Genomic DNA, 15,508 nt, shown 5'->3' with positions numbered 1-15,508 from the left:
ATATTTTTCTGGCACAAAGATACACATCTCTGCAATTAGGTTTTATATGCATTTGTTGTTGGGTTTTTTTTTATCTGAATTTGACCCTCTAATAAGAATGTAAATTCCATATGGTCAGAAATTTATTTTCCTTTTTTTCACTACTGAATTCCTAACACTTGAGACAGGACCTAAGGCAAAGTACATGCTGACTAAATATTTTGTGAATGAATGAAAGTGAAATTTAAAAGTTTTCTCTTTTCTATGACCATGAGACTCTACATTTGCAATGTTTATTGCAGCTGAGTCATCATGACAATTATTATTAACATACAATCTTTTAAAAACAATATAAAATATATTAAAATGTTGGTAATCAGTGGGGGCTTGCCCGGGGGTGGGAATGGCTTGGGGGGAGAGGGGAAGGACATCAATCAGGGGGAAAAGGAGACATATGTAAAACTTTAGACAAAAAAAATTTGGAAATATCTTACACCCAAAATAAAATAAAATAAAATAAAATAAAATAAAATAAAATAAAATAAAATATTGGTAATTATTAAGACAAAAAGTACAATGTTGTTAGAAATGCAGTTCTCAAGGAGTTAAATGGGCTTTCCTATTTTCATTGTCAAGTTTCCCTGGGGGAATATTACTTATTGCTGGAAAGAGACAGAATTCTGTATCAGTTTATTTTTTATTAATATTCAAAGATGTAAACACTAAAAGCTAATCACATAAAGAAAAATGTGAAGGTGAATTTGATAATGCTAGCACTCAGTTGTCTGTCATTGAAAAAATTTTAATGAACCCTCAGTTAATAGATTGATTATGTTCTCCTTCATTTTTGCTGAAAGCTGAGTATTAAAACTACCTGATTGGCAATATGGTCTTACCTGAAGGCTCCACTGGTTCATAGTGTCATTTTGTTTGACATTCTTGAAGTAGGAATCCCTGGGTGGGCTTTTCTTTGTAAAGTGACAAGTGGGGATCATAAAGAGGAAGGGAGTCATAATGGGAGGTCTAGAGGGGGGAGAGGGGGCTCCACTTCTATATCAGACACTTTTTTGGTACTTCAGGAAGATAATTTTGAAATTAAAGACCTGGAGATGTATTGTCTAAAGCTTTGTATATTTCCAGATTACCCCAATGTGAGGGTCCATGTTCTAGGCTGATGTTTAATTCTGCCGTGGCAGCCTGACTCCCACTGCTCTGAGCTGATACAGCTCCAGCAGAGTAGTGCCCTGTCTGACAATGATGGCAGCCACACCATTCTGAAATAACCGCAGTAAGAATATGCCAGCCGTTCCTATTGGACAAAAAATGAACCGTCACACTGAGCGTTAAATGATGCTGCTCATCCAATGGCACCACCTGTCCACCTGATGAGCATGGCTGGTCATAGGCTAATCCAGGTACGGCTGTGCTTTCCAACAGATATTGTAGTCATTTGAGCTAGAATGAGATACCTCATTTTTTATAATTGTAAGAGCTACAATTTACTTTAAAATTTCTGTTTGTGCAATTAAATACATGATTTCTAGTCTTCATGGCAATCCAATCTGATGAGATAGCTCTTTCTATCTCCATCTGCTAATGAAAACTATGAAGATGAAAGCTGCTGAGTAACAAATGGCACAGTGGCTATATAAAGAGCACAAACAACAATGCTCACTCTAAATAGTAACAACAACAATAAGAGCAGCAAGCAACATTTGGGGAGCACTTACTCTTGTTAAACTACAATGCTCCAGCTGGTGACCATTAAGGATGGAGTGACAAAAGCCTTTCTCTTTGAATAGTACCAACAGCAAGGACATAACTTTTGAAACCCTCTCGTTTGAAATTATACACCTTGAGAAACTTGGCTGTTTGAAATCATATCTAAACTATAAGATAGACACAAAGTAGCTTTAACCTGGACCATATCAGAATGCCAGGTATGTTAAGGTGGTGCTGCTTGAATCTCGGAGTCAATCAGAATTATTCCCAGTTTTTGATAGAGGTCTTCAAAAACATCAGTGTTTGCTGGAATTGTACAGATAAGATCGTTTCAGGTTTTGTTTGGAGAGGTTGTGTCTTTGAATGCAGGCTTCCCTTGCCTGGTAAGTGTAATAAAATTGGCTTTGTATTTTAGAGTCATACTACACTTTGTAATTGAGAATCATACTACACTTAGAACCAAGCACTGTTCTGAACAGTTTAGGCGTCCATACATTGGATCTTCATAACCTATGAGCTATTGTGATTGCCACCTTACAGTTGAGGAAGCTGAGGCAGAGAAGTTAATAAACTTCCTCAAGGCCACATAGGAAATAGCAGAATCATGATTCAACCCAGGCAGCCTGAATCCAGAGCCCACACTCTTAATCCCTGTCATATGGCACCTACACAGTAAAAAGCTTAAGATTCATAAGTGAACTAGGAAAACCGAAAAGGAACCTCTCCCTGGCGAGAAGCTCTAGGGAATAAGTGAAAGATGGAAAGCAAATCAGAGTGAAGCAACACTAGGCAGATAATAGGAGCAGAACCTGGGAAGGCTGGTGAATGGGGAGGAGACAGGAGCAGGGCGGACTCTCGGGGTAATTACTTTGGCACATTAGCAAGAGCATCTCGATCAAATTCCTGGCACATTCTTTCTTGGCTAGTCAGGATGTCTGCATCATGGAGGGACAAGTATGTGGGAGCATGAGTTAGAGAAATGAGCAGAACTCCAAGGGATTGGCCAGACCTCAAAGTGGGGTGTACTCACACCCATGAGACCAGCTGCTGAGGTACTCGTGCCAGTGGCACATTCTGCTTCTTCCAGAACATCTGTCTCTCTGCAAACAGTCTGCTGTACAAATTACAACCCTGACCCCCTCCTCAGGTGGTGCAAAACAATACAGCAGACAGTATAATCAGAAGTTTCTGCCATAATAGTGAGAGCACAATCAAGAATCACCAAACATTTAAGAAGACAGTGAAAAGGAGCCCGCAAATTTGAGTAACCAAACAATTCATACCTGAAAAGTCGTCAGAATGCTACAAGTGAATAGTTAACCCATAAATTAAGCAGATCATGAAAATTAAAAATCTGATTATGCAAATTCACGTTTAGGAAGTCAGTGCTGGTAGATGAAACAAACCTGGCCACGTGTTAATAATTGTTAAAGATAATTCAATGATAGATACATAGGTTTTATTATCATATTGACATTTTCATAGTAAAACTAAAAATCATATCTTTGAAAAGCTAAGTAGAAAAATCAACATGAGGAAAGATAAAGCAAGCAATTCTTACGAAAAAAGTTACAAAACATACCGCACAAGATAAAGCAAAAGTATGAAAGAAAAATGAAATGACATGAAGAGTAGATCTAGAAGTTGTGACATCATCTGAGAAAAGTTTCAGGAAGAGTGATAGGTCACATTATATGCAGTAATGAGCATGACACTGCAGATTGAGAGAGATACCAAGACAGATGAACATTCCTGATGACCTGAGCAAGGAGCAGAGGCAGAATTCTAAGATGTGACAAATCTCAGAAATATTCTTTCCACTGCATCACATAGAAAGCTAGTTTTATGGCTTTGTGTCAGTATTTCTTCCTTATAAGGCTATTGCAAGAATTTATACTGCAATTAGTTCACAAGTTGGGAAAAGCACCATAAAAACCTTTAAATAAGAGGGATTAAAGTAATTTGAAGTTTAAGAACACTAGATGTTAAAATTTCTATGGAAAGGAAAAAAGTTGCCTAGATTAGTTGCCTATATTATGGTTTTGGGGGGTAATTTTTTTATCTTTATTGTTGAAAATATTATGCATGTCTCCCCCCCCCTCCCCCCCCATTGACTCCCTCTAGCCAGCTGGTAATGTTTTTACATGAGTCTGTTAGATTAATATTTATATCGATACCAAAGCCAAACAAATCACATAATACTAGAACAGTCAATTATATAGACAAACTTCATTGTGAACTTAGAGGAGAAAATTTAAAGTACTAGAAAATTAAATGTAACATTTATTAAGGACATATTTCAGTAGGTTCAGAGAGAAAAACTATGATAAACTTAATAAGGAAATCTTTATGACCTCAGGAATGGGAAAATTTTCACTATGGATAAATTGGGGAATATTAATTTGAATAATTTTCATTCAACCAGAAAAAGTACACCCCAGAACAAAGTGTTGAAATACCTACAATTTAGAGTAGATATTTACAATTCTAATAATGAACAAAGGATAACTATGCAGAATTAATAAATGGCTCCTAAAAATATAGCTATACCAAGCTGTGGATTAGAATAGAAGCTGAAACCTAAGACATTGTGAGACAGATGCTAGTATCAAGGGAAATTCAATTTTGAAAAATATACCTCAGATTAACAAGAATTATATCTAGCAATATCTAGCATTGGCTAAAATGTGGAGCCTGTGGAAGTATAAATTGCTACATTCATTTTGAAGAGTAGTTTGGCAATATCAAGTTGAAAATATGGAGAATTTGTTGCATACATGCTCAAGTGATACGTATGAAAATGTTCTTAGGCTCATGAAGCAATAGCAAATGAAAACATTGGACAGATAAATTGTGAAAAATATAAATAAACTACAATTGCATCTATCAACTTGACTGAATTTCAAACACAATATTAGGTGAAGAAAAAGGACATTATGGAAGAACACATACAGTATGATACCATTTATGTAAAATCTAAAACTGTGCCAAGCAATACCAGGCATTGTATTATAATAGCATACACACTGATAAGAATGAAAAACAAATTCAAGTTGATGATTATCTCTGGGGAGGCAGAGAGGGAGAAAGAAACTGCCATAAAACATGAGAGAGGAGTCAGGGAATGTCAATCATATTTGTGATGAGCTGTTGTTTTTTTTGTGTGTTTTTTTAAAATTAAAATATTGAAGCAAGTATGTCAAACTGTTAAAACTTGATGGAGCTTGGTATCTGGGCCTTGGTTCCAGAAACTTGCTACAGTACAGTCTTACCTTGTTGAAAACAGTTACATACCCCCATAATGATGTCCTATCAATGCCTGACGGCTTATATGATGGTGCTCTCATCCTATATAATAAAAGCCTAATATGCAAATTGACCGAACGGTGGAACAACTGATGGAACGACTGGTCCCTATGACATGCACTGACCACCAGGGGGCAGACGCTCAATGTAGGAGCTGCCCCCAGGCCACAGGCCCCAGGCCAGCCAAGGCGGGTGCCAGCAGGACCATCCTCCCAGTCACCCCGCTGGTCCCTCCACAGATCTGCCCTGATCACCGGCCAGGCTTAGGGACCCTGCCCATTCATGAATTTCATGCATCAGGCCTCTAGTAAAATTATAATGGAGCTGAAAATTCCTGTAGCCTAGTGATGTTGTAACCATACTAACATTGTAGCCCAAAGCATTACTCACAAGTCTGTGGTGATGCTGGTGTAAACAAACCTACTGCTTTGCCAGTCATATAAAAGTATAGAATCTACAATGATGTCCAGTACATAATACTTGGTAATCATAATAAATGACTGTGTTACTGGTTCATGCATTTACTATAATACTGTATACTTTTTATCATTATTTTAGGATGTATGCTTTCTACTTATAAAAGAAGTTTTCTGTAAAGCAATAGGCCATATTATCCCTCATATATCTCAGGTTTACCTCATCTCTTGATTTCATCATTTTCTCTTGTGCTTGATTTAATCCTGTGTTGTTTTTGTGCAGTGACATGCTGTACAGGCTTATCGTCTGGGAGAAATAGACTAGACCATATAGTTTAGGTGTGTAGTAGACTATGCCATCGAGGTTCGTGTAAGGGCACTTTATGATGTTCCCTTATCGACAAAATTGCCTAATGACACGTTTCTCAGAACATATCCCTGCCATTAAGTGGTGTATGATTGTATTTGAAATATTTCATGATTACCAAGGTAAATGCATACAAGCATAAGAAACTGGAAACCATTTTTAAAATGGATTTAGGCAAGGGCCGCATACAGGGTGGAGTTGGATTAAAATATTTAACTTCCTGCTCTAAAAACCTGGAACCCTCATTTAAGGAAATCACATTCCTATCTTAATTTCAATCTTCTGGATAGAAATGTAGGCCTGTTTTCATGACTTTCTAAATTTTTCTAAATGGGCTCTTTTAGCAGTAATGATCCAGAGGTCGGATGGTAGCAGGGTCTTTAGAATATGTGATTATTAAGAGAAGGTGGAACTGAGAAGTCAGAAGAAAAGATTTCAAGGGATTCAAATTGAAGCCTGGCTTTATAGTAAAGAACAAACAAGCCATATACATAGTGTGTGATTGGGGGGAAATTTTATATTGCTTCTTTCTAGCTGTTTTTGGAGAAGACTTTAAAAAAGCCTTTTTGTAGTTTCTTTTGAGCATTTTGTTTTCTTCTTTTCTGGGCATGGTTAACAAATTAAAGAGCCTATTTCCTCTCCACAGCTGTGTGTCATTGCCTTAGGGACTATTATGGGAACAAATACTAAAGGAGTTCTGCTGTCTACCAGCGAGAGCTCTTAACATAAACAAGCCTGCGACCTCCCGAGGATTGAGCAGGTGTCCGTGAGGGTTCCTGATGACTACCAAGACTGGCCAGCCACTGTGCTTTCCCTGGTAGCAGATCCCTGATCTATGAAATAACATCATCGCCCTGAAGATGCTGAAGGCAAAGAGAGGTGTGAAGTAAATTCAGAGACGTGCTTCCCTATGTGATCCTTAAGAGGTCATGACTACCATTGAGGAATTGTTCAAGTGGACTGTATTTTAATCCTATAGATATTTATTAATTTTTACTATTTTCATGATAATGAGAAACTAAAAATAATGCCCTTTTGGAAAATCAATATTTTCCAGTATGGAAAAATACATATTTTAAATTTCTGAATTCTTCAATAGGTAGAATAGACATGTTTTACCAAAAATCCATCCATGAAATGGGATTTTAGAAAGATTATTAACGACGTTAACAATGCAATAATAAACAGTTGTGTGCCTTTGCTTATAATGTGCTAAAGTAACTAGTTTGGCATCAAATATTTAATTTATTTTGTTTGATAGACATCCTTACCTTATCAGAAAAGAATGTACTTAAGCTGTATTTGGAGAATTGAGCAAGTGATATTTGGGGAAATGGGATAAAGGTTGGGCAAGATAATTTTCTAGAATATGAACCATTTATCTCTTCCAAAGACAAAGGAAATGATGTGGGTGACTCAGTGTATCTGACATGTTTCTGGCTTGCTGAGAATAAAATTGTCCATAAAAATTTAATTTGATTTCAGGTCAGAGCATATGCTGGGAGTTACTGGCTCAATCCCAGCAGGGAGTGTGCAGGAGTTAGCTGACCAATGATTCTCTCTTATCATTTATGTTTCTATCTCTCTCTTTCTCTCCTTTCATCTCTCTGAAATAAGTAAAAAAAAAAACCAAAAAAAAAAAACCACCCCAACATATTTTTAAAAAATCATAGGGCCTCCTTCTAACTGACTTTGACCAATAAAAGGATGTTTGTAAATGGTGTTGGCATATGGTCATCTCAAACTGAGATCCTAATCTCATAGAGTCTAGACTTTCAGAGTTGAAGGAATTTTTTATAAATATATTTTTATTGATTTCAGAGAAGAAGGGAGAGGGAGAGATAGAAATATCAATGATGAGAGAGAATCATTGATCAGCTGCCTCCTGCATGCCTCCTTCTGGGGATCAAAACCCACAACCCGGGCATGCGCCCTTGATTGGAATCGAACCTGGGACCCTTCAGTTCACTGGCCTACACTCTATCCATAGAGCCAAATCGGCTAGGGCTCTCATTGTTTTAATTTGCATTTTCCTGATGACATTTGAAGTGGAACATCTTTTCCTATGCTTATTTGCCATCTGTATATCTTCCCTGATGAGGTGTCTGTTAAGGTCTTTGGCCTATTTTTCAATCAGTATTGGTGGGGTATTTTTTCTATTGTTTTCTTAATGTTGAGTTTTTTAGAGTTCTTTGTATATTTTAGACTATGGTCCTTTATCAGAAGTGTCTTTTGCAAAATTTTCTCCCAGTCTGTGACTTGTATTCACATTCTCTTGACATTGTCTTACGCATAGCAGACGTTTTGAATTTTAATGAAGTCCACTTTATGTTATTTCTTGCATGGATCATGCCTTTGTTGTTCTATCTAAAAAGTTATTATCATACTTAAGCTCACCTAGGTTTACTCATATGTTATCTTCTAGAAGTTTATAGTTTTGCATTTTATATTTATGTTTAGGATCCATTTCGAGCTAATTTTGTGAAGGGTATAAAATCTGTGTCTAGACGCTCTTTTTTTTGGCACCCAGTTTTTTTGGAATAATTTGTAGAAAAAATATCTTTGTTCCAGTGTATTGCCTTCCTTTATCAAAGATCAGTGGATTATGTTTATGTGGGTCTATTTCTAGGATCCCTATTCTATTACACTGATCTATTTATGTTTCTTCCTCCAATAGCACATTGTCTAGTAGACTGTGGCTTTATAGTAAGTGTTGAAGTTGGGTAGTGTCAGTCCTCCACCTTTGTTCTTCTTTGAGTACTTCAACTTTGTGTTGGGTACTCTGGGTCTTTTGCCTCTCTATATAAATGCTAGAATCAATTTGTTGATACCCATTAAATAACTTGGGATTTTGATTGAGATTGCATTGAGTCTATATTTAAGTTGGAAAGGTTAACTTCTTGATTATATCTAGTCTTTCTATCTGTGAACATGGAACATCTCTCCATTTATTTAATTCTTTGATTTTTTTCATCAGAGTTTTTTAGTTTTCCTCATATAGATCTTACACATAATTTATTAGATTTATGCCTGAATTCTTAATTTGGGGGGGAGGGATGCTAATACAAATACTATTGTGTTTTTAATTTTTAATTCCACTTGTCTATTGCTTGTATGTAGTAACATGATTGATTTTTATATATTAATGTTATATCTGCAACCTTGCTACAATCACTTATTAGTTTAGATATTATTCAAAAAATATTTAATCTATGTTTAGTTTTTGATTTCTAAAGGTACTTGGTTTTCATAAAATCTGAAAACATTTTTTTAAATACATATATATTTAACAAACAACTACTTATAAGTGGGTCTTTACAAAAAGAAAATAAATCAAATTTGAGTCTTGCTAAGACTGGAAATTATTAATGATTTGGAAAAAATTTAAGAGAAAAAGGGAATATGTTAGATGACATCATGGGGATGTAGTCATAAAATTTGACTGAGAGAAACTCAACTAGGTAAAAGATCTTTCTTCTACACACAAAAAATGTGTTATGAAGAAGGAAACTAAATTTAAAAAATTAACTGACATAACAATCTAACATGGAACTTATTTATAACAAGGTGTGTGTGTGTGTGTGTGTGTGTGTGTGTGTGTGCATGTGTGTGTGAATGTGAGTGATAAATTAACAGGGAAATGTGAACAATGAATCATTTTTTTATAAGAGTAAGTAATTATTGTTAACATCTTAGGTGTAATATGGCATTATGGCTTTTTAGAGAGTTTTTGTCTTTAAGAAATAAAAACCAAAATATTTTTAGGTAAAATAATAGATCTCTGACACCTGCTTCAAAATAATCTGGTTGGCATCATGTAGAAAGTGAGAGTGAGTTCCTCAAACTAGTCTCTCAGCATTTGTGTATATTTGAAAATTTCCATAACAAAACATTAGAAAACATGTATTGAACACTAAACTTGCAGGAAGGCCAGAATTATGTTTATCTTATTTACCCTTGCATCCTTAGAATGTGAATAATGGCTGGTGTACTCTAGTATAGCAGCATCTCAATACATACTTGGAGAATTCATTAATTAATAGCATTTGATAATTTATGCTTTTATCTTGAGAGTTTTATGTATAGGCAGATGCCTTCACGAGGCCTCTGAGAAGTGGAGTTTACTATGCTTTAACAAAGCATGGTGGAACGGGGCTTTAAGGATAGACTTGGTCTGCTTAACGTGTTAGTTTCTATGTCTCAATTATGCCTTGATTTAAATGATCCTTTCCCTCTGAGGCTCTGAATAATATTCTGATTATTTAAAAATTCTTAAAAACTCTCCAGAATTATTTTGAAAGCTACTTCTAAATTTCCAAAAACTCTTAACAAGTTAATTGAAAAAACGTTTGTTTAGAAATTCAGTATGAAAGATAATATGCTCTGTGCTGAGGGTAAAACAAAATAAATCTTTGCTCCGGAAGAAGTTAAGCTCAATGGTGTAGATGAGGACCTTATTCTTTGTGTAGAAACCTATCCGTATATTTTTAGGGGTGTCTGTGCCCATGAGATTTTGGGGAGGTGATTTTTACTTCTTATCTTATTATCTTAAAACAGTTATTGCAGCTGCACTATGGTGGTATTATTGCTAGTTTCAATCGGCACTTTGTTCATATTACATTATTTCAAGCTCTATTACCTGATATGTATGAAGGAAGGGTTTATAACTGATGGCATCTGGCTTTGGCTATGGTGCTGTCCTTAATATTTTCCTGGCTTGATAAGCATAGTCATTTACTATATTAACTTGCTCATCCTAAATATAGACCTACATAGGTGGATATACATGATTATTATATGGTTTTTAATGTGTTTTTTTCTGTGTGTGTGTGGTTGTTGTGAGGGTTTGTTTATTTTTTGCCACTGTCTTAGGCAGAAATCTATTTCAAATTAAGTTAGACCTCTAACTAATAATTTGGAAAGTGGCCTTCTGTTTTCCAAAGATTTATTTGAAATTTTTTATTGTGAAACTATTACCATGTCGACTTTTTACTATAATCCAAATTTTTAAGATTAAACTTACAGAATAGGTTATTCTTAAACTATTAAAAAAGAAGAAAGTCCCAAAACCCAAGACTGTGATTATAACTTGGTCTAGCATAAGAATTTATGCCTCCAACCCACACACAAGACAAAATTTTATTAGTGTACAGTTTGTACTGTATGTTCTTACATTTCAGTCTGTCATTCCCTAAAAATGTGCTTTTTTTTGTTTGGTTAAGTAATAGAAGTTACCCAATGGCTAAGGCCATTTTATGTCTGATTTCCACTGTGTGGCTGTACAACTTTTGGGAATGTCTGATTGGTGTCAAACAAGGGCAGAGGTTTACCAACTATAGGTCCTTTAGCAGGGTGCTTGCTGTTTGGGCTCCGACATTCACTGAGAATTTTATCCTTACATGTGATGTGTCTGTTTTTCACTTTACAAGTCCAAATAATAATTTTATTCTGGTCTACAGCACACTTTTTTACATGCATTTTAGTGGTTTTGAGAAGACTTTTAATGAAGCCGTAAAAGTTGTCTTAAAAATAAACACACATACAATAAAACAATAAGTATGTAGACATTCAGAACAGTGCATTCACAGGTGACCTAGTTGGCTCCACCACTGAGTAGCTCACTTACTTAAGATTTGCAAGCAGCCGGAACCGGTTTGGCTCAGTGGATGGAGCGTCGGCCTGCGGACTGAGGGGTCCTAGGTTCGATTCCGGTCAAGGGCATGTACCTGGGTTGCGGGCACATCCCCAGTGGGAGATGTGCAGGAGGCGGCTGATTGATGTTTCTCTCTCATCGATGTTTCTAACTCTCTGTCTCTCTCCCTTCCTCTCTGTAAAAAATCAATAAAATATATTAAAAAAAAAAAGATTTGCTGCACTCCCCCACCCCCCAACACACATACACACATGCACATACATGCACTCAATCCTCTTTGAAAGCTATACAGTACAAAATTTCAATTAGAAAGCCTAAATGTGTCATGAAACAGATAATCCCATCGATCAAGATCATTACTAGAAAATAGGCATTATCTTTGCATGTCTATTTTAAACTTCCTAGAAATACAAAATCTTTTTAAAGACCTGAATGCGATGTCCTAGGGCAGTTGTCGGCAAACCGCGGCTCGCAAGCCACATGCAGCTCTTTGGCCCCTTGAGTGTGGCTCTTCCACAAAATACCGACTTCTGCAAATGGGCCGCAAAGTTTCAATCACACTGTATGTGCACACCTGCATGTGGTATTTTGTGGAAGAGCCACACTCAAGGGTCCAAAGAGCTGCATGTGGCTTGCGAGCCGCAGTTTGCCGACCACTGTTAGGGTATATAAAGAATAGGCAGGGCATAGGCCCTATATGCATCTCACTAAACACCATCCAGTCTTCTTAGGAGCTGCTGTGAGAGAGGGAATCCTAGCTACAGGCCACCAGCCTGGAACCTTCCATGAACACTGTACTATGCCAATGCATGGGCAGAATATGCCGGTTGTTTAGTCAAGTCCCAGGCATTCGAAGAAAGACATTTTCTCCAGTGCCAGTACCAGGCACCTCTGATAAGAATAGAGCTGTCACTGGGCATTGAACCTCTGAGGGTCATCCTCCATCTTACGGTGGGAATAAATTTTTATTTCTATGTATGATCAGTTTATTGCTCTCAAAAATCATTCCGCAACTGCTTTTTAAAAAATGACATTAAACCTAATGTGCTTAATGGAAAGAAATATTTATTGCAACCACTGGTTTGATAGATAGAAAATATTCTTTCACTAGAAATTTAGCTTTGGGCTCCTGTAATACATTTTCTTGTAATTAGACGTACAGGGCAACCTCATATTGCATCTGCTCACCTATCATGCTATTGCATTTATCTTTTTAGAATTTTGCTTTCTTATTTGCTCCTACAATATATTTCACAGATCTCCTTGAGGTTGAATAACTTTGCATCTTATAATGGTTAGAGTTGTATAACATTTAGATGTATTTCTCACTAGTACTAGGATTATATATATGTATATATTTTAAAAGATTTTTATTCCATTTTCAAGTTTTAACCTATCGCTCACAAGTACTTTATATTTGTTTCTGGGTTTTAAAATATACATTACATATTTGATGTCAGAAGAGGTCATAATCCAAGTCATTTTATGCTACTCACATACTGTTCTATTCCCCAAACAAATGAACTTCCTGCTATGTTTCTGGATGAGAAGGAAATCCAAAGAGAAAGTGTATTTATCAGTCCCTATGTCAGCAAATTTTCGATCATTGTCAGTAGTACACTTTGCATCAGCAAGTCAGAATAGTATCTGTAGTACTTAATTAATGATATAATATTCAAAAATCAAAGACAAAAGGTAATAAAGTGTGCCATCAATGAAGCATTATAGTTACTGGTGGTTTTATACTAGTGTTAGCTTAATTGATGCTAGATAGTCTTTTCTATTCATCCTGATACTCAGAAAAGGCTCGACTGCTATGACTTTTTAGGAGAATATAGTACACTTCACAATCTCCTTAGGCACAAGAAAAGTATTTCATTATGTAGATACCCATAAACTCTATTACCATATATTTGTAGATAAAATCTAATATACTTCAGCCCTGGCCAGTGTGGCTTAGTTTGTTGGGTGATGTTCCATGCACAGAAAGGTTGCCAGTTGATTCCCAGTCAGGGCACATGCCCAGGTTGCAGGCTCTATCCCCGGTAGGAGACCTGCAGGAGGCAGTTGATGAATGTTACACTCCTACATTGATGTTTCTCTTTCTCCCCCTCCCTTCCTCTCTCTCTCTAAAAGGCAATAGAAAATCTTTTTTAAAAACCTATTATATTGCCCTGTTGGCACGGCTCAGTGGTTGAGCATGACCTATGAACCAGGAGGTCACAGTTCAATTCCCTATCAGGGCACATGCCCAAGTTGTGGGCTAGATCCCCAATGGGGGGCATGCATGAGGCAGCTAGTCAATGATTCTCTTTCATCATTGACATTTCTATCTCTCTCTTCCTCTCCTGCCTCTCTAAAATCAATGAAAATATATTTTAAAAACCCTTTATACTTCAGTATGTTTAAAGATTATTTAAGCATTTGCTGTTCAGAAGCAAAATTATCACTATTTTCCCCTTCAACAACTAGAACACAATAGATTATTCTTTCTTTAACAAATATTTAGGAGGCTATAAGAGAGAAAATATAAACATAAAGCTTAGGGTCTTGTTATAGATATAAATGTGCAAACTGGAAAATTTAATTGTGTTCTTCAGGCTATGACAGGGGAAACATAGCAGTACTCTTGGGTCACATAGCACAGGCATGTAAGTGTGACCTGGGCAATCTGGAGGGCTACCTGAATATAATTACACATGAACCAACACACTTAACATTAGGGTATGGGAAAGAAAAAATGCCGAATAACGCCCAAGTTCCTGCCTTGGGTGACCAGATGGTTGATGATGACATTCACTAGGAGAGGAAGAAAAAAGAGGAAAAGCAATATTGGGATGAAAATTATGAATATAGTTTTGAGCTTGTTAAATTTGAAATACTTGAATGATCTCCAAGTAGAGATGAACAATAGGTAAATGGATTTATAGTTTTAAATTTATTTTTTTTAATTTTTTAAAAATATATTTTTATTGAGAAAGGGAGAGGGAGAGATGAAACACCAATGATGGGAGAGAATCATTGATCAGCTGCCTCCTGCACGTCCCCTACTGGGGATTGAGCCTGCAACCGGGCATGTGCTCTAATTGGTTCACATAGGTCATCGTTCAAGAACTGAGCCAAGCCAGTTTTAAATTTAAATAAATAAATCTATGCTGGAAATGAAGTTCTGAGATTCATCAGCTTATAAAAGATACTTCAAATCATGGAAGTGAGTGAAATTACCCAGGAAGAGGGGATAGAATGAGAAGAGATTTAACAAAATGCTGCAGAATACCCTTATGTGAGGGTAAAAGGAGGAAGGAAACCCCCAAATAGGAAAAGGTTGACTATAGATGAAACATGATAGAGAAACTAAGAAGTTGGCAAGGTCAGTTGAATGATAGAAGTAGAAGCCATATTAGAGTGAACTGAGGTGTAATTGGACAATGAGGAAGAGAGCCAGTGTGTACAGGCACTATTTTGATAAAAACATTTATCTGACAAAGGAAGGAAAGAAGTTTATTGTGTCATTCTTAATAATAAAAAAATATACAAAAATGGATATAATTTAAAATTCAAAATGGATATGTATATTATGACTGATGAAATCCATATTCATTTATAATACTATTCACAAAGGATTTAAATAAAATAGATCAATGTTTATATGACAGTGATTAATAAACAAAACAGTATTAAATTATAAATGCAATATTTGATTATGTTAATATAAACATTCATTGAAAGGTTTAGAATATTAAATTATTTGTTTTGATACTTCATTTTTCTATTTATCTGTGTTTTCTAAAATGGGAAAGTAAACATTTTATAAGCGAATAATTAATATTACATTTGAAGAACATATTCTTGGATTTTTCTATTTTGAAGAACATAGGCTTAGATTATTTCTAATCACTAAACTTTTAGGTGATATGCACATCTTTAGGGAAATCTACTGCTTCCTCTTAAGATTCAGAACTGATATTTACCCAGGTATCCATTTCTATTTTGTGCTATAAAAATATTGTGGGTTTTTTTAGTTTAATTTTTTCTTTTCTGAAATTCAAAACATATGTACTAAAG

This window comes from Myotis daubentonii, chromosome 6, assembly GCF_963259705.1.
Source record: "Myotis daubentonii chromosome 6, mMyoDau2.1, whole genome shotgun sequence".
Lineage (NCBI taxonomy): Eukaryota > Metazoa > Chordata > Mammalia > Chiroptera > Vespertilionidae > Myotis > Myotis daubentonii.
The sequence above is the reverse complement of the archived record's forward strand: the minus strand, read 5'-3'. Positions refer to the sequence as shown.